Below are 20909 nucleotides of genomic sequence, written 5' to 3' on the forward strand. Positions count from 1 at the left end.
TGAATCCCCAACAGTTACAATGTCCAGATAGATATGTCCAGATATATATATATAATCCACTCTGAGTCCCCTATGGGAGAAGGGCGGAATATAAAGTGTATTATTATTATTATTATTATTATTATTATTATTATTATTATCATTGTATTTATTTTATTTGTTGAGTGGCTTCCCAAGGTCACATCTACACTACCATATAATGCAGCTTCAAACTGCATTATATGGCCAGTGTAGACTCATGCAATGCAGTTCAATACAGTTAAATTGATTATATGAATGTACACTGACCATATAATGCAGCTTCAAACTGCATTATATGGTTGTTTAAATGGGGCCTTAGTCCCGTATTGAAGAAAGTTGGGATATTTCGTAACAAATAATTATATTCACAAGTGACTTCCGATCATCTTGAAAATTAAAATACTCCATGTTAACATGACACCTACATAATGCTCTGAGGAGATGAGAGCTCTAATCCAGTGATGGTCATCCACAGGCGCAGCTCTAAAAAGGGACGGGATAAATTTATAGCATAAGTTATTCATGATACTACTCCAATGCCAGAGATAGCATGCCTCTGTATATCATTTCCAGGGAGCGTGAGCAGGAGGGTGCTGTAGAAGTCATGTCCTCCTTGTGAATTTCTCATAGGCAATCACTTGACCCCTATATAAATAGAATTTTGGATTAGATATCCTTTTTTCACGAATAGCAAGTACACAGAGTACGCAGATAGCACTAGTTGTGGTTTGAGCCATTGTTGTTCTTAGAAGTGCTTTCTTAGAACTGCTGAAAAAAGACACCCACATTTCTCTGGTTCATTCAGTTTTTTTTCTTTCCTGGCAGTCTGTACAGAGAAATTATGCAGACTGCGATTACATAACAAAGCTTTAGAGTCTATGCTTTCCTCAGTTAACTGTCGGCTTCATTCAGTTTATTTCTATGCATACATTTGTCCTTTGGAAACGTCTAAAAGAACACTGCTTACCAGGAAAGTTGGGAGGCAGAAGAAGTGAGGGATGGGAAAGAGAAGAAAAAGGAAAAGCAGGTAACTAAAAAGTGAAACACTGTGTCAAAAAAAGGTGAAGGTAGCTTTGATGCATGTGAGGAAATGCACATTTTCAATATCATTTCTGATATAAACCCCATTTTTTGAAACTATCAGATATGGACCAGGACATATATTCCCATTATGAGAGAAAGATGCATATTTGTTTATTTATTTATTTACAATATTTATATTCTGCCCTTCTCATCCCAAAGCAGACTCAGGACGGATCACAATGCACATATACACGGCAAACATTCAATGCTGTTTTAGACATATAAGATAGACAGACAGAGGCATTTTGGCATTTTTCCAATTTCAGCGCCTGGAGGTTATGCATGATTCTGGCCACAGGGGGGTGCTGTCGCTCCATCCGCTGTGACAACGAGCCCTTTTTTATTGTAGAATTTTCCTCCTTGTTCTTTGATCTCCAGCATTTAATGGTGGTATAAAATACCTCCACATCAAAGTGGTGCCTAATTCCTCTACTCCCAGCTCAGCTGTTTTCAAACTGCTTAGGTGGACAGTGGGTTTAGGATGATGGTTGGATGCTCGATCTGACTCAGGTTTCAAACTTGCCACCTTCCAGTCGGCAGTGATCTATTGCTGCTGGCGATTAACAAGCTGTGCTACAACCACGCATATAAAGCCAATAAACAAACAAATATTCCATGCCCATGCAAAGCAGGTGAACATAGCATTGAATGAAACATGCAGAATAATCACAGGATGTCTTAAACCTACACCTGTTGATAAACCCTACAAGCTAGCTGGCAAATGCCCCCCACCCCCACCCCCGATGTGCAAAGGTTGAACACTGTGAAAGCCATCCACTACATGGCTACCAGCCTCCTCCCAGTAGACTCAAATCAAGAAAAAGCTTTATGAGAACTATCACTGCTCTTGGCATTCCCCCAGCAACAGTAAGGGTATCCCTCTGGGCAGCTAAACCAGGAAATCCCAACTGGATGGCCCCTCACGAGGGTCTTCCTCCAGGGGCAAACCAAGAATGCGCAACTTAGAAGTCCCTGAACAGACTCAGAAGTGGAGTGGGCAGATCAAAAGACAACCTGGCAAAATGGCACTACCTAAAAGAATCCCACACCTTGTGTGACTGTGGAGCAGAACAGACAACTCCACATCAGTATGCTTGTCCACTATGCCCTGCCTCATGTACAGAGGAAGAATTGTTGGAGGCTACAGACAGGCCTGTAGCTGGGGGGGATAGGGGTTCAACCCACCACCCCAAAATTTTTCAGGTTAAAAAAAACTGGTTTACTCATGAATTTTAACTGGTTAACCAAATCCCCATGCTAAGTCTAAGAGATGCAAAAAAGTCCCTCCAGAACTGCAAGCACTATCTCAAGCAAATACTGACAATTTATTCACACTGTCATTACTTGCAGCAATAGCCAATGTAGTGAAGCAACCAAGTTGGGGGAGGAGGGTGTTGAATGCTCTCATTAAGGAGGTCAGACTTGGTGGAGGTGGTTGACAGGGGTGGAGCTGCAGGCTATTGAAGGCTGCTCTGCCCCCTGCTGTGCTGTTTGCTTCAACGTGAGCTAGGGGGCAGGTTTCAACCCCCCCCTCCCAAAAATTTCAAACCCAGCCCCCCCCCCCCGAAATTTTCAACCCTCCCAAAACAAATTTCTGGCTACGGCCCTGGCTACAGACAATGCCATTACTGTTGCCTGTTTTTAGTCAAAAGATATTTAGCTGCCTGCGCTCCTTCTATATTTATCAGTTTTATACTAATTTATGCAGTGCTCTTGATACAAAATAATAATAACAGTTGTGGTCACTGAATGACCTGAGGATAGTCAGTCGTCTCTTCACCTAATCTGTCAAACAAAACTGTTGTGAGCATAGACCTGGAGGAACTGGTTGTCTGTACATTGCTCCAAGTTCCTTGGAAGAATTGAGGAATAGAAATGTGATAGAGTAAGAAAATAGTGATTTTCAATACCTCCTTTATGAAGAGTGAAAGATAAAGTTGCTTTTCTCAAAAGTAATTTGACCAAGGGATGGGGAGATAATCGTTGTGCGATGCACCCAAAACAAAGGGTCTGAGACAGATGTAGCTGTGGGAAGAGACGAGGGCAGTGCCCTCAAATAAGAATTCTACCCTCCCAAATGAAAAATTCCAGTGGGGCCAAAATTAGAAGCCTTGTAGTAAAAAAAACTTCAGTTGAGAATCAAGAAGTGTTTAGGCATCCCAAAAATGGGACACACGGCAAATAGAGATATTCTAGGTGTGAACAGTTGTCAAGATCTCACTCTCTGCAATGCCAGATGTGGGGAATCAGAGAAAAATGTATTTCCTGGGGCATTATTCCTGCCCACTTTTTGCCCCATTCCACAGCTATAGCTGGCCAAACTTTCAGTAGGCTATGCAGACAAATTCTGTTACTACATTGAGCCTTCAGGCTGAAGGCGCTAATCTACTCACGCCTAAAGCCCAGTCTGCATTCTGCTTGTAACTGCTTGGCCCCGTAAACGTGACTGTCATGCTGCCTTGGTCTTTAAATATCTGAACTCGAAATAGATGTCTATGCAACATGTTGGGCCCGGCCCCATTGTTTTGTGAGGCAGTGTTATTCATTTAGCTTTAGCCAGCTGCTCTCTAAATTCAGCTTGGAGGAACGGGCTGGAATTTATAACCAGACAGACAGGCTCAGAGGTTACAGGCTATTCTCTAAGTTGATAGGAATACAGCAAACAGACACCCACTGGGAATGTGTGTGGCCTCCAGAAAAAAAATATTTGCAAAGTAAGATGATTTCCCCCACCTCATAAAAGATGAGATAAAACTTTATTTTCAGCACTGGAACCCTAGTGCCTACTGGATGTTGGACAAGGCACGTTCCAGCAGGATATGGTAGTGTGAACAGATATTTTTAACCAACAGGGCAAGGAAGTGCACTCTTGTTTTGTTGAATGGGAAGTAGAATCCACTGAAGCGGTTTTGAGCAGGGTTCCCCCTCGTGGTAGACTCACAGCAATGCCAAAATTTTCCCACTCTGATTCCAGCCTTAACAAACACGAGTTTCCTGCAATACCCATAGGATGATACTGCAAGTATGACTGCAGGACCTTGAACTGGCAAATTCACATAATACCACTCAATGCGGTATGTATCTGCTGTCAATCATAATGTGGGTGTAGTGGAGTAGGAGATTTGTGTGATAAAGTCCTAAATCCACTTGGGAATATTTATATTCCTTGACCAGCATATAGGATCTCATCCTATATATGTTTATTATTTTAAATATACAGGCAGTCCCCAAGTTACAGGTGCTGCAAGTTTATTCTTAAGTTGAATTTGTATGTAAGTTGGAACAGGTATATTTTTTTAAGTGTAACTCCAGCCATGCGTATATCACACAAACTTTGGATAGCATGGGGAAAGGGTAATGTCCCTGTGGTGCTTCTATTGCTATTTGTGTTCCTGTTTCTGGATTTTGAAAAGAAATGGCTTGTTGTGTAAACAAGGATTGGTGAGAAAGCTTCAGTCGAGACACCTTTTCCTCATGATAACTCTTCCAGGAGTGAATTTCCCTTCCGAGGGATAGATTTCTCTCATTTCCTGTTGTCTCAGTCCCATTCTTACTTATGAGTCATTTGTAAGTTGAAAGTTTGTAACCCAAGGACTGCCTATACACTGAGAGAGAAAGTTATCTGATAATTAGTACAATTCTATATTGATCTTACGGTGGCGGAGCAAAGGAATGTCATTTTTGTGATGTTGACAAATTTTAGTAAGATGTTTCCATGCTATTCCCCTTCCTCAAAAATGATTTCATAGCATCCCTTTGAGGTTTGAGGCTTAAAGCACTTTGGAGTGTGCTGTGTTGTTTTGCCTTGACAAAACACTTAGGTGCTTTCAGAAGTTCTTTGTAGAGTTTTCATAGCACAAGCATTTGGCCTTGAGCCTCCAAAAACAAAAAGTGTGTCTAAAAGAATCATATTTTTCTTAAGGCTCCATCCAAGACTTTGATCCATGCCAAAATGTTGTCATACAGTCTATCAAAATAGAACTGGTGTGAACATCTGCTACGGTCTGACGTATGAGGGTGAAGCTTGGTCTCGGGAAAAGGATGCTGAGTGAGTAAAGCAGGAAGGAAGCTAGTAATAGATTGGCTCCTCATCAGATACAGCCTCAGTCAATGGAAATATTGACAAGAAGGTAGAGAAGGAACAGACCTGCATGCAAAACACCAGAATACAAAGTATGGGAACAATGGGGCATGACTAATGAGACAGGAACATGCTGCCTATGAATAAGAGGTTGACTTTAGCCCACTTACTTTAGAAGAGTGGATTTAATTAGTAAACACCAGAGATTATCCTATATATTCATATATAAGTCTAGAAATTTCAGTTAAAAATCAACCTTAAAAACGTGGGTTGACTTATCCACAGGCCAGTGTAAGTACAATATCTTAATTCTTATCAGAAAGGAACCATCTCTTCTCTACGTGGCAAAAAGCAAGAACTTAATCCATTCTGGAAGAACCTAAAACAATTACTAATCCACTCTATTCTCTCTGCCATGGCACCGCTTCTACCTTTTATGGATACCTGGGCAGGGAAATAGCATCAGTGATCAGAGACAGCATCCCCTCTCCTCGGAATAACCCTCAGCTTATCCATGGATCATATAAAATCCATATTTTGCCCTCCAAACCTGCCCTTAACTTATACAGGAGGTTGACCTATACATGAGTACATAAGGTGTATGTAGCTGGTTGACTGATGTATAGATATAGATATAATCATTTGAAAATCTAGCAGAGGGAAGGCGTTTACCCTTTGTCATTTTTATATACATGCCTTCCACCAATTTTATTTAACTGTAGGCTCCTCTATTTATAAGGTATCTGGATTGACAATGGCAGGAGTGATAAATATTTATCAGCACTACCGTGCTCCCATCCCAAAGGCCTGAGTCTCCTGTCAGGAAAGCGTCTCAAAAGGAGGCGGCGTGGGAGCACCGGGCCGATTAGTGTGCGCTGTCTCCTGCCAGTTCTTCCATTACCGATCCCCCCAGGGCCACATAAAAGATTTAAAAACAAAACACTCCAGACATTTCCTTATCAAATAAATAAATAAAAGCTGTCTTTCTGACTTCAGCCACTCCTTTGACAGGCGTGGGACATAGAATAAATAGAGAACATAGCCAGGGAGGGGGGTGTTCATAAAGGGAAGGCTTCAATTAAACACCTTAAGAAATGAAGAGAGTTGGAGAAAGAGGGAGAAAATGAATAGGTGCAACAATAAAAGCACAGGGAGAGTTTGTGGCACATTGATGTTAAAACATATTACAAATTACTTACTTACTTACTTATTTACTTGCACTTTTCTCTCCAAACTAGGGTTCTGTGGTTGATGATGTTATTATCGTTATTGGCTGAGATCATGTTTGTAACCACATTAGGGGAGTTATGAATGACCCAAAGAATTGTCCTTTGGGACCCATCTTAAACTCAAGGAAGCTGCTCCAAGTAATGGAAGTCTGCAACATGGATAAATCGAGTGCTTTGGGATAAATCTACAGATAACAGGAGACTAGTCTCCGTGTGCTTGTAGATGGATGGAATTTATCCTTTAAAAAGTCCAACACATTTCAGCCTGCACATAAATTGGCCTTCTTCAGGTGCTAAATGAAGACAAATGTCCCTTATCGGTCCAGTTAATGGAGAAAGTGAATATGTAATTTATGAAATGTCTGCTAGTGATCTAATTAATGGTATGCATTTTATTTAATTATCTTAACATGTATTGCTAAAAAACTTTGTGTCGTCCAATGTATTGTCGAAGGCTTTCATGGCCGGAATCACTGGGTTATTGTAGGTTTTTCAGGCTGTATGGCCATGTTCTGGAAGCATTCTCTCCTGAGGTTTCGCCTGAAACCTATGGTAGGCATCCTCAGAGGTTGCGAGGTCTGTTGGAAACTAGGAATATTGGATTTATATATCTGTGGAAAGTCCAGGGTGGGAGAAAGAACTCTTATCTGTTGGTAAAGGTGTGATGCAGCGCCCAAACACAAATCAAGGAACATGAAAGGCTCTACAGACTACTTCAAGCAGAGAAGTCAGCCATAGCACCTGATGAACCAACCTAGGCATAGCATATTATTTGAAAACACAGAAATGCTGGACCACTCTAACAACTACCATGTCAGGCTAGACAGAGAAGCCATTGAAATCCACAAGCGTGTGGACAATTTCAACAGAAAGGGAGAAATCATGAAAATGAACAAAATCTGGCTACCGGTTTTAAAAAAAACTCTAAAATTATAACAGTAAATAAAAAACAAAACTCAAACACAGGGGAACCCCAGAGAAGAAACAATCAGGAACAGCTAATCACCTCCCAACAAAGAATTCCCCCAGGCAGTAACAAACCACACCTAAAAACTGTCAAGCCATCAAATGCTCATCAAGGTGGCCAATTGAAACATTCAACCTAGCTCCAACAGACAAGAGTTCTTTCTCCCACCCTGGAATTTCCACAGATATATAAACCCAATTTTCCTAGTTTCCAACAGACCTCACAACCTCTGAGGATGCCTGCCATAGATGCAAGTAAAACGTCAGGAAAGAATACTTCTAGAACATGGCCATACAAACCAAAAAAACCTACAACAACCCTTTGTGTTGTCCCTTTGTAAAAGATTTTAGCTAAATATATATATATTCCTGTTGAAGACTCTACAAAGAGTTTACTTAGTTAAGTATACTAAGTAGCTGATACAAGAGTCTAGCCAATATTAATTACAATGATGATGATTTTTTTTCTTGATGATGATGAAGGGTATTTGGAGGTACTCCTGGCTGATCAGGGTACTGGGCTGCAACCTGTGCTGGATGGGCTCACACTCCCCCTGAAGGCGCAGGTTCGCAGGACTCAGTGTTGACCTTGGAGTCCCAAGTGATGGCCGTGGATGGAAGGATTTTCACACAGTTTGAAAAGCCTGATCTGGCCGTGGTAGTACATGCCTTAGTCACATCCAAATTAGATTACTGTAACACACTCTACATGGGGCTGCTGCTACAGAAGAATGTTTGGAAACTTCAACTGGTACAAAAGTCAACGGCTAGACTGCTTGCAGGGGCAGGATATAGGGAAAGAGTCACTCCACTCCTGAAGCAGCTAGACTGGCTCCCAGTTCGGTTCTGGGCACAAATCAAGGTACTGGCTTTAGCCTATAAATCCCTAAATGGTTTGAGCCCAGCCTATTTGAGGGACTGCATCTCCTCCTATGAGCCCACATGAGCCCTGAAATCATCACAGGAGGGGCCCTTCTTCTCTCAGTTCCACCACCATCACAAGTGCGATTAGTCACTGGTAATATCCATCTCTGAATGCTGTTACGCGGCCCAATGGAAATGATGTTTTTAGGATTTCATACAATCTGTTTTATGGATAACCTCAGAGGCCGAGGTTCAGGAAATGTTTATATATGGTTTATGCAGTGTGTAATTTGTTATTTGGGTATGATGTGTTTTATTTGAATGTGTATATTATGTAACCTCTGCTTTTTAACAATTGTACGCCACTTTGGAAGAAAAGCAGGAGTAAAATAATAATAATAATAATAATAATAATAATAATAGTAACAATAACAATAATTTTATGTTTCCATGTGAAATATTGTTGCATGTTTTTTGCATTGCATGTCCATGTTTGTGTATGACATTGCTCTGCGCGTGGAAGGGTATGTCACTTCTTCTAGTCATTTGCTCAACATTTTAGAATATATTTGTTGTTTTAAAGTCTGAATATGTATACAGTGTACTCTATGCCTTATATAGGACATACTTACTCTTATACATTTTGGGTGTGCAAGTAAATGTATAAGAGGGGCCGACCAAGGGCAAGATGGATGGATGGATGGCATCCTTGAAGTGACTGGATTGACCTTGAAGGAGCTGGGGGTGGTGATGGCCGACAGGGAGCTCTGGTGTGGGCTGGTCCATGAGGTCACGAAGAGTCAGAAAGAACTGAACGAATGAACAATAACAACAAATGTATAAGGTGTTTCAACTCCTTAACTAGGACATTTTTCAGTCCTAAAATAGGCATTTTAACTGTTGAGCTGTAAACTGCAAGCTCCAGTGGCAGGATCCACACAGCCCTCAACATCTGTAACACGTTAGCTACAATAATAAAGGGATCTAACCTATAATCACAACAAATTACAGCATGGCAAGTACCAAAAAGCAGGAAAACCAAAGTCAGAGAAACCCAGATGTGCTTATGTGGGAAAATAAAAACAGTAAAATAATCTAAGGAAGTAAACTCTGCTGCATCGCCAAGGGAAAGAAAACAACAATAACAAGCCCAAAAACAGAATAACAAGACTCTCCAGCTAATCTAATTAGAGGACCATTTTTGCTTAAGGTATAACGGTGAGAGCAAATCTAGTTAAAGTGAACTCTGGTTGAAGGTGGTGGCTCTAGAAAAAAGAGATGATTGCTTTAGACCTTCCCTGAGTCATGGGCATATCCCAGCATGACTCAAAGGTAATGGAAATTGAATAAGCTTCCAAGGCCCCTTCCACACAGCTGAATAAAATCCCACATTATTTTGAACTGGAATATATGGCAGTGTGGACTCAGGACCCTTCCACACAGCAGAATGAAATCCCACATTATTGGCTTTGATCTGGAATATATGGCAGTGTGGGCTCAGATAACTAAGACTCCTTCCACACAGATGAATAAAATCTCACATTATCTGCTTTGAACTGGAATATATTGTAGTGCGGACGTAGATAGCCCAGTTAAAACAGATATGGTGGGATTTTCTGCCTTAATATTCTGGGTTACATGGCTGTGTGGAAGGACCCCAAGTTTCTTCTGGGGATGGGTGGGTTTGCAATAAATATTTTGCAGTGTAAACTGGTTTTGTCAATGGCAGTGTCACCATATCTAACACTTGTTAGTACTGCACAGAAAGAGGCACCATAAATCCCTATTGAATGTCTTTTGCCATCAAATCCTATGACTAGGTAATCCAAAATGAAAAAAGAGATAATGCCAGAAGATGACATTTCCAGGTATGCCAATACAGCTGCTTCAAACTACAGAGGCAGATTCTCCTCTAGTTCTACCTAAAATCTGTCAACAAACACAAGAAAAAGATTTACAGATTGGAAATGCTCAATATATATATATTCCAATTACCAAGAAAAATGTAACAATGTAACATCAGTAGCCACATGACTATTGCATCACTGGTAAAGTTGAAAAAAAAAACAAAAAGATGAAGACTACATTACACAGACTAAAATCAAGGAAGGCACAATCTTGACTCTGCAAGGTAAGTAGGGCTGCTGCTGATACACACTGAGGTCCCTTCCACAGAACGATGTAACTCAGAATATCAAGGCAGAAAATCCCACAATATCTGCTTTGAACTGGGTTATCTGAGTCCACGCTTCCATATATTCCAGTTCAAAGCAAAAGATGTGGGATTTTATTCAGCTGTGTGGAAGGAGCCCAAGTGTTTTCACCATAAATATAATGCCATTCTCGATTGTTCAATACATGGCACACTTCCCAAACCTCATGGTGTTTACCCTCTAATGTTCTAGATTTTTTCAATGTTTCACCTTGAAACAGAGCACAAAATATAAAGCATAGCACACTTCCATTAAAAGATCCTTCTGCCACAGTAGCCTAAGACCAAAGGCCTCCTTAAATAAAAACATATTTGCCTAAATGGCCAACTTGAGCCTTCCATGGAAGGGAATCCCATAACTTGGAAGCATCTATCGATGAAGTTGTCTTTCTCTTCCTCAACAAATACACCTGGTAAGGCTCACTGACTATTCTAAAGCCTTTGACTGTGTGGATCATAATAAATTGTGGCAAGTTCTTGGTGGGATGGGCATACCAAGCCACCTTGTCTCTCTCCTGAGGAATCTGTACAAGGACCAAGTAGCAACAGTCAGAACTGACCACGGAACAACAGACTGGTTCAAGATTGGGAAAGGCGTACGGCAAGGCTGCATACTCTCACCCAACCTTTTTAACTTGTATGCAGAACACATCATGCGATGTGCGGGGCTGGATGAATGCAAAGCTGGGGTGAAAATTGCTGGAAGAAACATTAACAACCTCAGATATGCAGATGACACCACTCTGATGGCTGAAAGCGAGGAGGAGCTGAGGAGCCTTCTAATCAAGGTGAAAGAAGAAAGCGCAAAAGCCGGGTTGCAGCTAAACATCAAAAAAACCAAGATTATGGCAACAAGAATGATTGACAACTGGAAAATAGAGGGAGAAACCGTGGAGGCCATGACAGACTTTGTATTTCTAGGTGCAAAGATTACTGCAGATGCAGACTGTAGCCAGGAAATCAGAAGACGCTTACTTCTTGGGAGGAGAGCAATGTCCAGTCTCGATAAAATAGTGAAGAGTAGAGACATCAGACTGGCAACAAAGATCCGCCTAGTCAAAGCCATGGTATTCCCTGTAGTAACCTACGGATGTGAGAGCTGGACCTTAGGGAAGGCTGAGCGAAGGAAGATCGATGCTTTTGAGCTGTGGTGTTGGAGGAAAGTGCTGAGAGTGCCTTGGACTGCGAGAAGATCCAACCAGTCCATCCTCCAGGAAATAAAGCCCAACTGCTCACTGGAGGGAAAGATACTAGAGACAAAGTTGAAGTACTTTGGCCACATCATGAGAAGACAGGAAAGCCTAGAGAAGACAATTATGCTGGGGAAAGTGGAAGGCAAAAGGAAGAGGGGCCGACCAAGGGCAAGATGGATGGATGGCATCCTTGAAGTGACTGGACTGACCTTGAGGGAGCTGGGGGTGGTAACGGCCGACAGGGAGCTCTGGCGTAGGCTGGTCCATGAGGTCACGAAGAGTCGGAGACGACTGAACGAATGAACAACAACAAGGCTCACTGAAGGAAATAGGCTTTTCAGTTGGCTTAGGCCCCTTCCGCACAGCCCTATATCCCAGAATATCAAGGCAGGAAATCCCACATTATCTGAGTGTGGACTCAGATAACCCAGTTCAAAGCAGATTTTGTGGGATTTTCTGCCTTGATATTCTGGGATATAGGGCTGTGTGGAAGGGACCCTGGACTCAGTTCATGATGTTTTAAATATTTTTCCAAGCAGTACACATTTTGGTAAGTACTAATCTCACAGTGCTGGTCTTGTTTGGAGTGGACTTACTCTATAGAAGTGGCCATGCAACATTCTTTCTTTCACATTTTAACAATTGGTCAGTGGTTCTGTTGGAAGGAAAAATGTGCTCTCCTTTTCCTGCTAATCTTCATTCACAAGGGCACACTGTGAAACATTTAATTTTTTCTCATTATGACTTAATTAAACTTCATTTGCCAGTCAGCACTGACAGATCACTGCAGAGGGGAGTAACGCGTTTTTCCTAGCATTGTTGGTGGTGCATTTCAAAATCTTGTTAAGAAAAATATTGAATGAATGACCACACACCCTTTATAGTCTCACGCAGAGGTGCCTTTCGAGAGGTCAAGGGTAAGAATCAACCTTGATAGATCATTATTCAGCATCCTTTTGAATGGTGCCCCATCCTCCTTTTTCTTCTCTCTTTGCTCCATGAAACAGTGTGTGAAATCAGTGCATTTCTCTGTCTCCTTTGAAGATGATAGCAGTTGGAATGTGTTTTCAAGTTTTTCTAATTATCCAAGCAAAGCAAAAGAAAACTCTGCTTGAAACAGGACAGGAGAAGCACAGTTTTTAAAAGTAGGGGCATTGCCTTTTGTGTTGGTGTGCAGAGTCTGAAATGCTTCTTGGAGGAAGGAGACAATGCAGCATAATGCGGTCCAGATGTTGCAAATACAAGGCCCATGGGCCAAATCTAGCCTACCACATCATTTTGTGTGGCCTGCGAAGCTTTTGATGCCAGGGCAACATAGTTATAAAGTCACTCTGCTAGCCTGGGGAACTTGATAGCGAGCCTGATCACCCACAAAACCTCACCTTGCTCTTAAGTCATGCAGGTCAGTTAAAAATAAAACACACATAATCTACCACTTCCTCAAAGATGAGGGAGCTGTCCTGGCATGCTTCACCAAGACTTGTCTGTGGGGTGATAGTTCTCCAGCCTGGGTTCAAGCCCTCCCTGCAAGATACTTTGTTAGTAAGCAGGTGAGGGAAAGAGGGAGGCGGGGTAGCTGTGGTCTACAAAGACCATCTTAACCTGACCAGATAACCTACTAGGGAACTGACTCACATTGATTATGTGTACCTGAGTTTGAAAACCACAGACTGGTGGGCACCCTGCTGCCCAACAGACTCATAGAACTGGACACAGAAGTGTTATTGGAGTTGCCCAGACTTTTACTTCTGAGTGACTTCAACATACTACTAGAGCAGTGCTTCTCAACCTGGGGGTCCCCAGGTGTTCTGGCCTACAACTCCCAGAAATCCCAGCCAGTTTACCAGCTGTTAGGATTTCTGAGAGTTGAAGGCCAAAACATCTGGGAACCTGCAGGTTGAAAACCACTGCACTAGAGGCTAGTTTGTAAAGTGCAGGAATTCATGGTTTCTATTACAAACATGGGCCTATCCTAATTGATTTCCAGACCAGTGCAGTCAGCAGGTCATACCCTTGATAGAAGTTTTCAGCTTGGAACATACATATATCTATGGACAGAGGTAACCAATGCATCCAAGTTGTCATAGACAAAATGTTTTTCAGTCAGGGCTAATATCACAGTTACAATCTACCCCTCAAAGGTACTACAGATTGGATCACTGGGAAATCATATAAGCAGTGCTCTTCCCGTCACAAGCGCTTTGGATGCATCTACATTGTGTTATTAATTCAGTTAGACCTCACATTAACTGCTATGGCTCAATGCTATGGAAGCATGGGAGGTGTTGTTTGGTGAGGTTCCAGCACCATTAGGCGGAGAAGATTAAAGACTTTGTCAAACTACAACTCCTGTAATCCCATGGCACTGAGCCCTGGCATTTAAAGTGGTGTCAAGATGCATTAATTTCACAGTGTAGATGTATCCAAAGTGTCCTGTGACTGGATGAGCACGGCAGATATCATTTCCCAATGATCCAGTTTGCAACACCTTTCAGTTGGAGTGCTACCAGGTTGAAAGGGTAGGTTTTGGCGGGTCACATTTACCACTTACAATCACAAACATGAATAGTCTGCGGTTACAAAATTGTAAATCCAGTTTATTATCTGGTTGCTACTGAACAGGATGCCTGTCAGCCTTGTATAAAATGTACGGTTTTGCATTGTATTTCTGACTAAATCCCCTTAACAAAGAAAGCATTTGAGGTTCCTGTGCAAAACTAGCTTAGTGACGTTAACTGCTTTATAAATACTTACAATAGCTGGAAGTAGTACGATATCCTGGATTCTGGAACTTTGAATGACAAGTCTAAAAACAGACTTTGAGGGTGAAGAGATAAAGGCACTGCTGTGTTTCTGTGCATTTGAACTGCCCAAGAACTGTTCATTGTTGAACATTTGGCTGCAGCAGTATATTCCCAGAATTCAGAGAACTTTATCCCAGACTGTACATAATTTTAAACATTTTATTTTTAGTACCAAAAATGCACAACCATTTCTATGTTATCAGGGGATCCAAATTTCTTTTCTCAAAGTATCATGCCTCGTCCCCAAATGCCATGTGTATTTAGACTGTTTTCTCCAGGATGACATATCTGTTGCACACTTTACTCGTGATATCTCATTTATTTTATGCATATACAGAATTGCACTAGAATCCAGTTGGGAGACTGGCCAAGACAACAATGGGTTTCTAATCCCAACTGGTTCCGCACACCCTATCTTCTATCATAACCTGTCCTTATAAACACGTCTTTATAAATTGTTACATTTAATATTGTTTATTTTAATATTATTGATCCATAGGCATATATATGCAGCATTGTGCCCCTGCTTTCTCCCTTCTCCAGCTCTGAGAAGGCCTACCTCACAATACCTCCATGACAATGATCTAGCAAAAGTAGGTAGGCTCTCTTTGTGGCTCTTTCTTTCTTTCCTTTGTTTACTTTATGCATTTTCTCTCATCTTCCTTTCTTTCCTTATTCCCTTGCTTTATCTATTCTTTCCTTCCTTCCTCTTCCCTTCTTTTCTTTCTTCTCTTCCTTTCTGATTCCTTCTTTCTCTTTCTTTCCCTCCCCACATACTTTTCTCCTTCCCTTTCTTCCTCCCTCCTCCCTTTCTTTCTCTTCTTTTTCTCCTCCCTCCCTCTCCCTCCTTCATACATGTAACCTAGCAGTGACATCTCAGAAGGCCACTTCACCTAGCAACAGCCAATCCTTCACCTAGCCGCAGCCAACCCCTTTCATTCCTTTTTTTCCCGCTCAGCCCTGGGCCTGAAAGGGGTGGTACTTTTAGTTCAAACCACTCAATTATTTTAAGCTGGATAATGAAGGATATGTGTGCCAAGTTTGGTCCAGATCCATCACGCCATGTAAGAGCCTTTGTGGAACAAACGGACAAACAAACAAATGTATATACATACATACAATCCGGTACATACTTTGACTTTTATATAGAGATAAATCATTATTTTGCTTGCAATATGCCCTGGAAGAATTTCATCCTGAAAAATGGGAAATATGAAAAATTTGTGAGAAATTTCAGTTTTTCTTGCAACTCCTTCAACTGCCAACCTGATCCCGGGAAGCCTGTGGGATCAACATGTCTCTATAGATACTTCTTGCAGTGCATTCAGCTATAATGAAATTTCTGGACACATCCCCACTCATCTTGTTGGAACAACGTAGAAATTGTTTGTGTTTTGGGGTGGGGGTGGGCTGAAGGCTGCATCCTTACGGGTTGAATTTGAGCAGGGAGGAGAACAGCATTGGGAGACTCCAGATCATATCACATTACATTGTTATTGCACTATTAGAATCACAGAATAACAGATTTGGAAGAGACCACATGAGTCATCTAGTCCAAACCCCTGCCATGCAGGAAAAGCACATTAAACTATTCTTCTGCTTTAACTGCTATAACTGCTTCCTGTGGAATACCGAGCTTTGCATTTCAGTGAGGCCTAAGAGTTTTCTGGCCAAGATTTCTAAAGGGTCCACCTTAAACTACAAATCCCATGATTCCATAAGAGGCAGTTAAAGTAGACTAATAGGAAACAATCAGGGCCAGCTAATACCTCCCGACAAAGGATTTCCCCCAGACAGGAAGCAGCCAGGCTTTGAAGCTGCAAGACCATTCAATGCTAATCAAGCTGATCAGTTGCAACACTGACACTTGCCTGAAGCAGACAAGAGTTCTTTCTCCCACCCTGGACATTCCACAGATATATAAACATCGCTTGCCTAGTTTCCAACAGACTTCGCAACCTCTGAGGATGCGTGCCATAGATGTGGGCGAAACGTCAGGAGGGAATGCTACTGGAACATCGCAGTCCATGGTCTTGGCCATATAGCAGATAAATAGCTAAATATGCATAGCAGTCATTTGTATTTTGGTCATGAACTACTGTCAAGTGTAGCCCTTTCCTTTCTTTTGGCCAACAACAACAAAAACCAACCCACTTTTGTACAAGTTTTGTGTTCATTTCCTTGTGAGTCTAAATCCTTCTAACCGTGATCCAACTGACTAATGCTTGCAGCTGTGTCATGTTGGCATAAGAACAGCTCCATCTGCAAGAGGTAATTAAGCCCGCTAATGCAGCATTAGCACAGCTTTAAATGTAAGGTTTAACTGTTAAAATAGATAGCACCTCCTCGTGGAAACTGATTCCACCCGATAGGCTTCACAGAAACTAGATGCAATGGTTGTCTACAAAGCAACATTGGCATGTGATGCAAAAACTTAGATTGTCTATAATAACCATATGTCTTGTTGCATTCCTGCAGATGTCAGTATAGTATAAAAATACAGCTTGAAACTAAGGGTTAGACATTAATACAGCTGTTGACTTTTTATGGATATTGGAAAGTGTATAGAAACATATGGGAGGAAATTCAACTATGGCTTTCAAGGAAAACAACCACAAGAAGCAGTGTGGTGAGCAGCAGCTTCTCCCTAAAACTACAAATCCTATGCTTCAAGAGATGTTGCCATGACAATTAAAATAGAACCAAAGTGCTATCATTATATAGTGTGTAAGGGGCCCCTGGTTGTATATCATACCTCAATTTTAGTTGTATCGGTGTTTTTATTTTGCATTTTATTTCAATGCTGTATTTGTTTGTAAATGCCTAGATAACTTGGGTTACTGGGAAGATATAAAAACACTGCAAATAAGTAAGTAAAGAAAGTGAGTAGCTAAATATGATGAAGCTTTATGGCATGAAGTACTTTCAGTGCCATCTCTATGCGGATGACACTCAACTCTATTACTCCTTTCCACCAAATTCCAAGGAAGCCCCTTGGATCCTGGACCTGTGTCTAGCCACTCTGATGGACTGGATGAGGGCTAACAAACTGAAGCTTAATCCTGACAAGAAAGAGGCCCTCCTGGTCAGTTGTGCGGCCGATCAGGGTATTGAGTGGCAACCTGTGCTTGATGGGGTTACGCTCCCCCTGAGGACACAGGTTCACAGTCTGGGGATCCTCCTGGACACAGGTGTCAGCGGTGGCCGGGAGGGCCTTTGCACAGTTGTAACTTGTGCGCCAGCTGTGACCATACCTTGAGAAGTTTGACATGGCTACAGTGATCCATGCCTTATTTACCTCCAGATTGGATTACTGCAATGCACTATACATGGGGCTGACTTTGAAGATGGCCCGGAAATTGCAATTAGTACAAAGGTTTGTGGCCAGGTTGCTAACTGGAGCAAATTATAGGGAGCGGTCAAGCCCCCTATTAAAACAGCTTCACTGGCTGCCAATAAGTTTCCAGTCTCAATTCAAGGTGCAGGCTATTACCTATAAAGCCCTACACAGTTTGGGTCCAGACTATCTTCACAATCGAATCTTTCCCTATGAACCAGTGTGAGTTCTAAGAGCTGCTAGGGAGGCCCTTTTCTCACTCCCACTTCCGTCACAAGCACAGTTGGTGGGGACGAGAGAGAGAGCCTTCTCAGTGGTGGCCACCTGGTGCTGGAACTCTCTCTCCAGAGAGATTAGATCAGTACCTACCTTGTCCACTTTCCATAGGAACTAAAGACTTAGATGTTCCAGTGTGATTATGATTAACCCGGTTCAATAGATGATATGCCCCACAGCCACAATTTAATACTGGGCTCTGCACTTTATTATTATATCTCTCCTTGCAGTGTATTTTACTGATATTATCTGGTCCTTCTAGCACTATCAGAGTGCTAGCCCTTACTTTTGTTATCAGCCCCATCCACTTAGTTGTATCGCACAAGCCCTTACCTTGCCCTTTAGTTCTGAACATGTCTACTGTGCTCGGCCACTGATAGTTGATTATGGTGGTTATGTTTTGTATGATGTTTTTATATGTATTTTATTGTTTTATTGTGCCATGTTTTTTATTGTGTTTGACTGGGATTGGTCTCCATGTAAGCTGCCCTGAGTCCCTTCAGGGAGATGGTAGCAGGATACAAAAATGAAGTTGTTGTTATTATTTATTTGAAACACAACAAGATGAGTCCACAGCAGACACTCTGCTGGCTGTTGTATTGGATCACACGTCGGACACTTCCCAAGTGTCTAGGACTGTGTGATGTATCGACAAATAATGTGTGCAGATCCCAGTAAGGTGGCCTTCTGCAGCTGGTAATTTTGTCAGCACCAATTGTGTTTAGGTGCAGGCCAAGGTCTTTAGGCACTGCACCCAGTGTGCCAATCACCACTGGGACCACCTTGACTGGCTTGTGCCAGAGTCTTTGCAGTTCGATCTTTAAATCCTCATATCGTTTCAGCTTTTCCAGTTGTTTCTCTTCAATCCTGCTGTCACCTGGGATTGCAACATCGACGATCCATACTTTGTTTTTTAGCACAATCGGGAGGCCAGGAGTATTGACCTCCCAATTGTCTGTCTGAATTCAGAAGTCCCAGAGTAGTTTGACGTGTTCATTCTCTGTAACCTTTTCCGGCTTGTTGTTGTTGTTGTTGTTGTTGTTGTTACTATTATTATTTTTATTATGGCTAAATAGCAAGATGGCATTAGGTAGGTAAAACTTTTCTTTTCCTTGCCACCTGCATGATAGGAAAAGTGTTAGCTGCTGCCAGAAAAAATGAAAATTGTCACCTTTTCAACATAAACATATGTTTGTTCAACATTTTGATGGATCCCATTTATTAAAAAGAACACTCCAATCAACAAGACAGGGAAAAAATTGTCTGCATGCATTCTTTGCTCTCTTTCTCCTGGTTCGTTAGTTAGTATGGATTCGACTGTGTTATTTTTTACAAACCATTTACCCCCTAAAATGTAACTTCATTTTGAACTTGAATTTCAAATCTTAAAAGACTTTCCTTCACTAAAAAATCGTCAGCCAGATTCCTTGGAATCACATGTTTGAACATGTCTTAGCAGTCAGACAGAAAATGCAGAAGTTGGATGAGCCAAAGAGCAGTAAGACTCTGATAAAATAAAGCAAAAAACAGTGTTTATAATAATAAGAATGATCTTATAATGGAAGCAAATTTGATTTCAGCAGATCAATAACTAATTGAATGTTGTTTCTAACAATTAAAGGGTGGACCCCAAAGCAGTAAAACAATCCAATCATAGGTAAAGGTAAAGGTTTCCTTTTGACATTAAGTCTAGTCGACTCTGGAGGGTGGTGCTCATGTCAATTTCTAAGCCAAAGAGCCGGATTTGTCCGTAGACACCTCCAAGATCATGTGGCCAGCATGACTGCATGAAGCACCGTTACCTATTGATCTACCCACATTTGCATATTTTTGAACTGCTAGGATGGCAGAAGCTGCGGATAACAGCAGGAGCTCACTCCGCTCCCCAGATTTGAACTGCTGACCTTTCAGTCTGCAAGTTTAGCAGCTCAGTGGTTTAAAAAAATAGGGAGAAATGGGTTATATTTTTCTTATAGCTCAAAACTGGAAAAGGTATTTTACCCTTCTTTGCTGTTTTTTTCCTATTTGTATCTACACAGCAGTTTCTTATATGGTTTGTAATGTGAAGACACTGACTCACGCAGTGAATAAAAATGTAAAGTGGAAGGAGCTGGAATACCTTAGGAATACATTTTATAAAGCAGTTAGAAGTAGTTAGAAAGAAATGTCACCAGCCTCTGAGATGACATAGGAGGATGGTCAGTAAATAGCAGGTCGTTTTTCATGTGCTGATCTTTGAAAGAAGACAGCTTTTCTTCTAATGCCAGCTGCATTTTCTCTGCATGAAACCACCACTCTTTTGATGATGGTGGAAAGTATTACAAATCCTGTCTCACCAGCCAAATCTTGCAGGCAGCTGGATAACCAAAGTCGTGACATCGTTGCTTCCAAGTCATAGACTTAAAGGGACCACAGAAATAATCTATTGTAGCCTCAAGGCCACAATTTTGTGTGCATGGCTTTACAATGTACAAATCCACCATGCAGCTGACAAAATGACATTTAAAGAGGCCTCTGAGTAGCAAGGCAACAGGAGTAGGCAAATTCCATAGCTGGCTTTAGCTTCTCCCCTATTCAGCCTGTATTGGAGGCCTGCTCTTGTGAAAGAGAGAGATTAGCTCATTGCTCTTGGCTGTAGCACTCTTGTTGGGGAAGCCCACCCACCCCCATTGCAGTCCCAACAGGTGACAACATTGTCCTTGTTTTGTGGTGATTTCAGCTAGGACCACAGTTAAAGAGATCTATGCCCAGTAAGCATCTGCTAAACCAGATCAGCAATGACAGAGAAACAAGCTCCCCAGGTTGAAGGCAAAGTCACAGAAGTATATTACGATTCAGCCAAA

This window comes from Anolis sagrei, chromosome 6 (genome assembly GCF_037176765.1).
Source record: "Anolis sagrei isolate rAnoSag1 chromosome 6, rAnoSag1.mat, whole genome shotgun sequence".
Lineage (NCBI taxonomy): Eukaryota > Metazoa > Chordata > Lepidosauria > Squamata > Dactyloidae > Anolis > Anolis sagrei.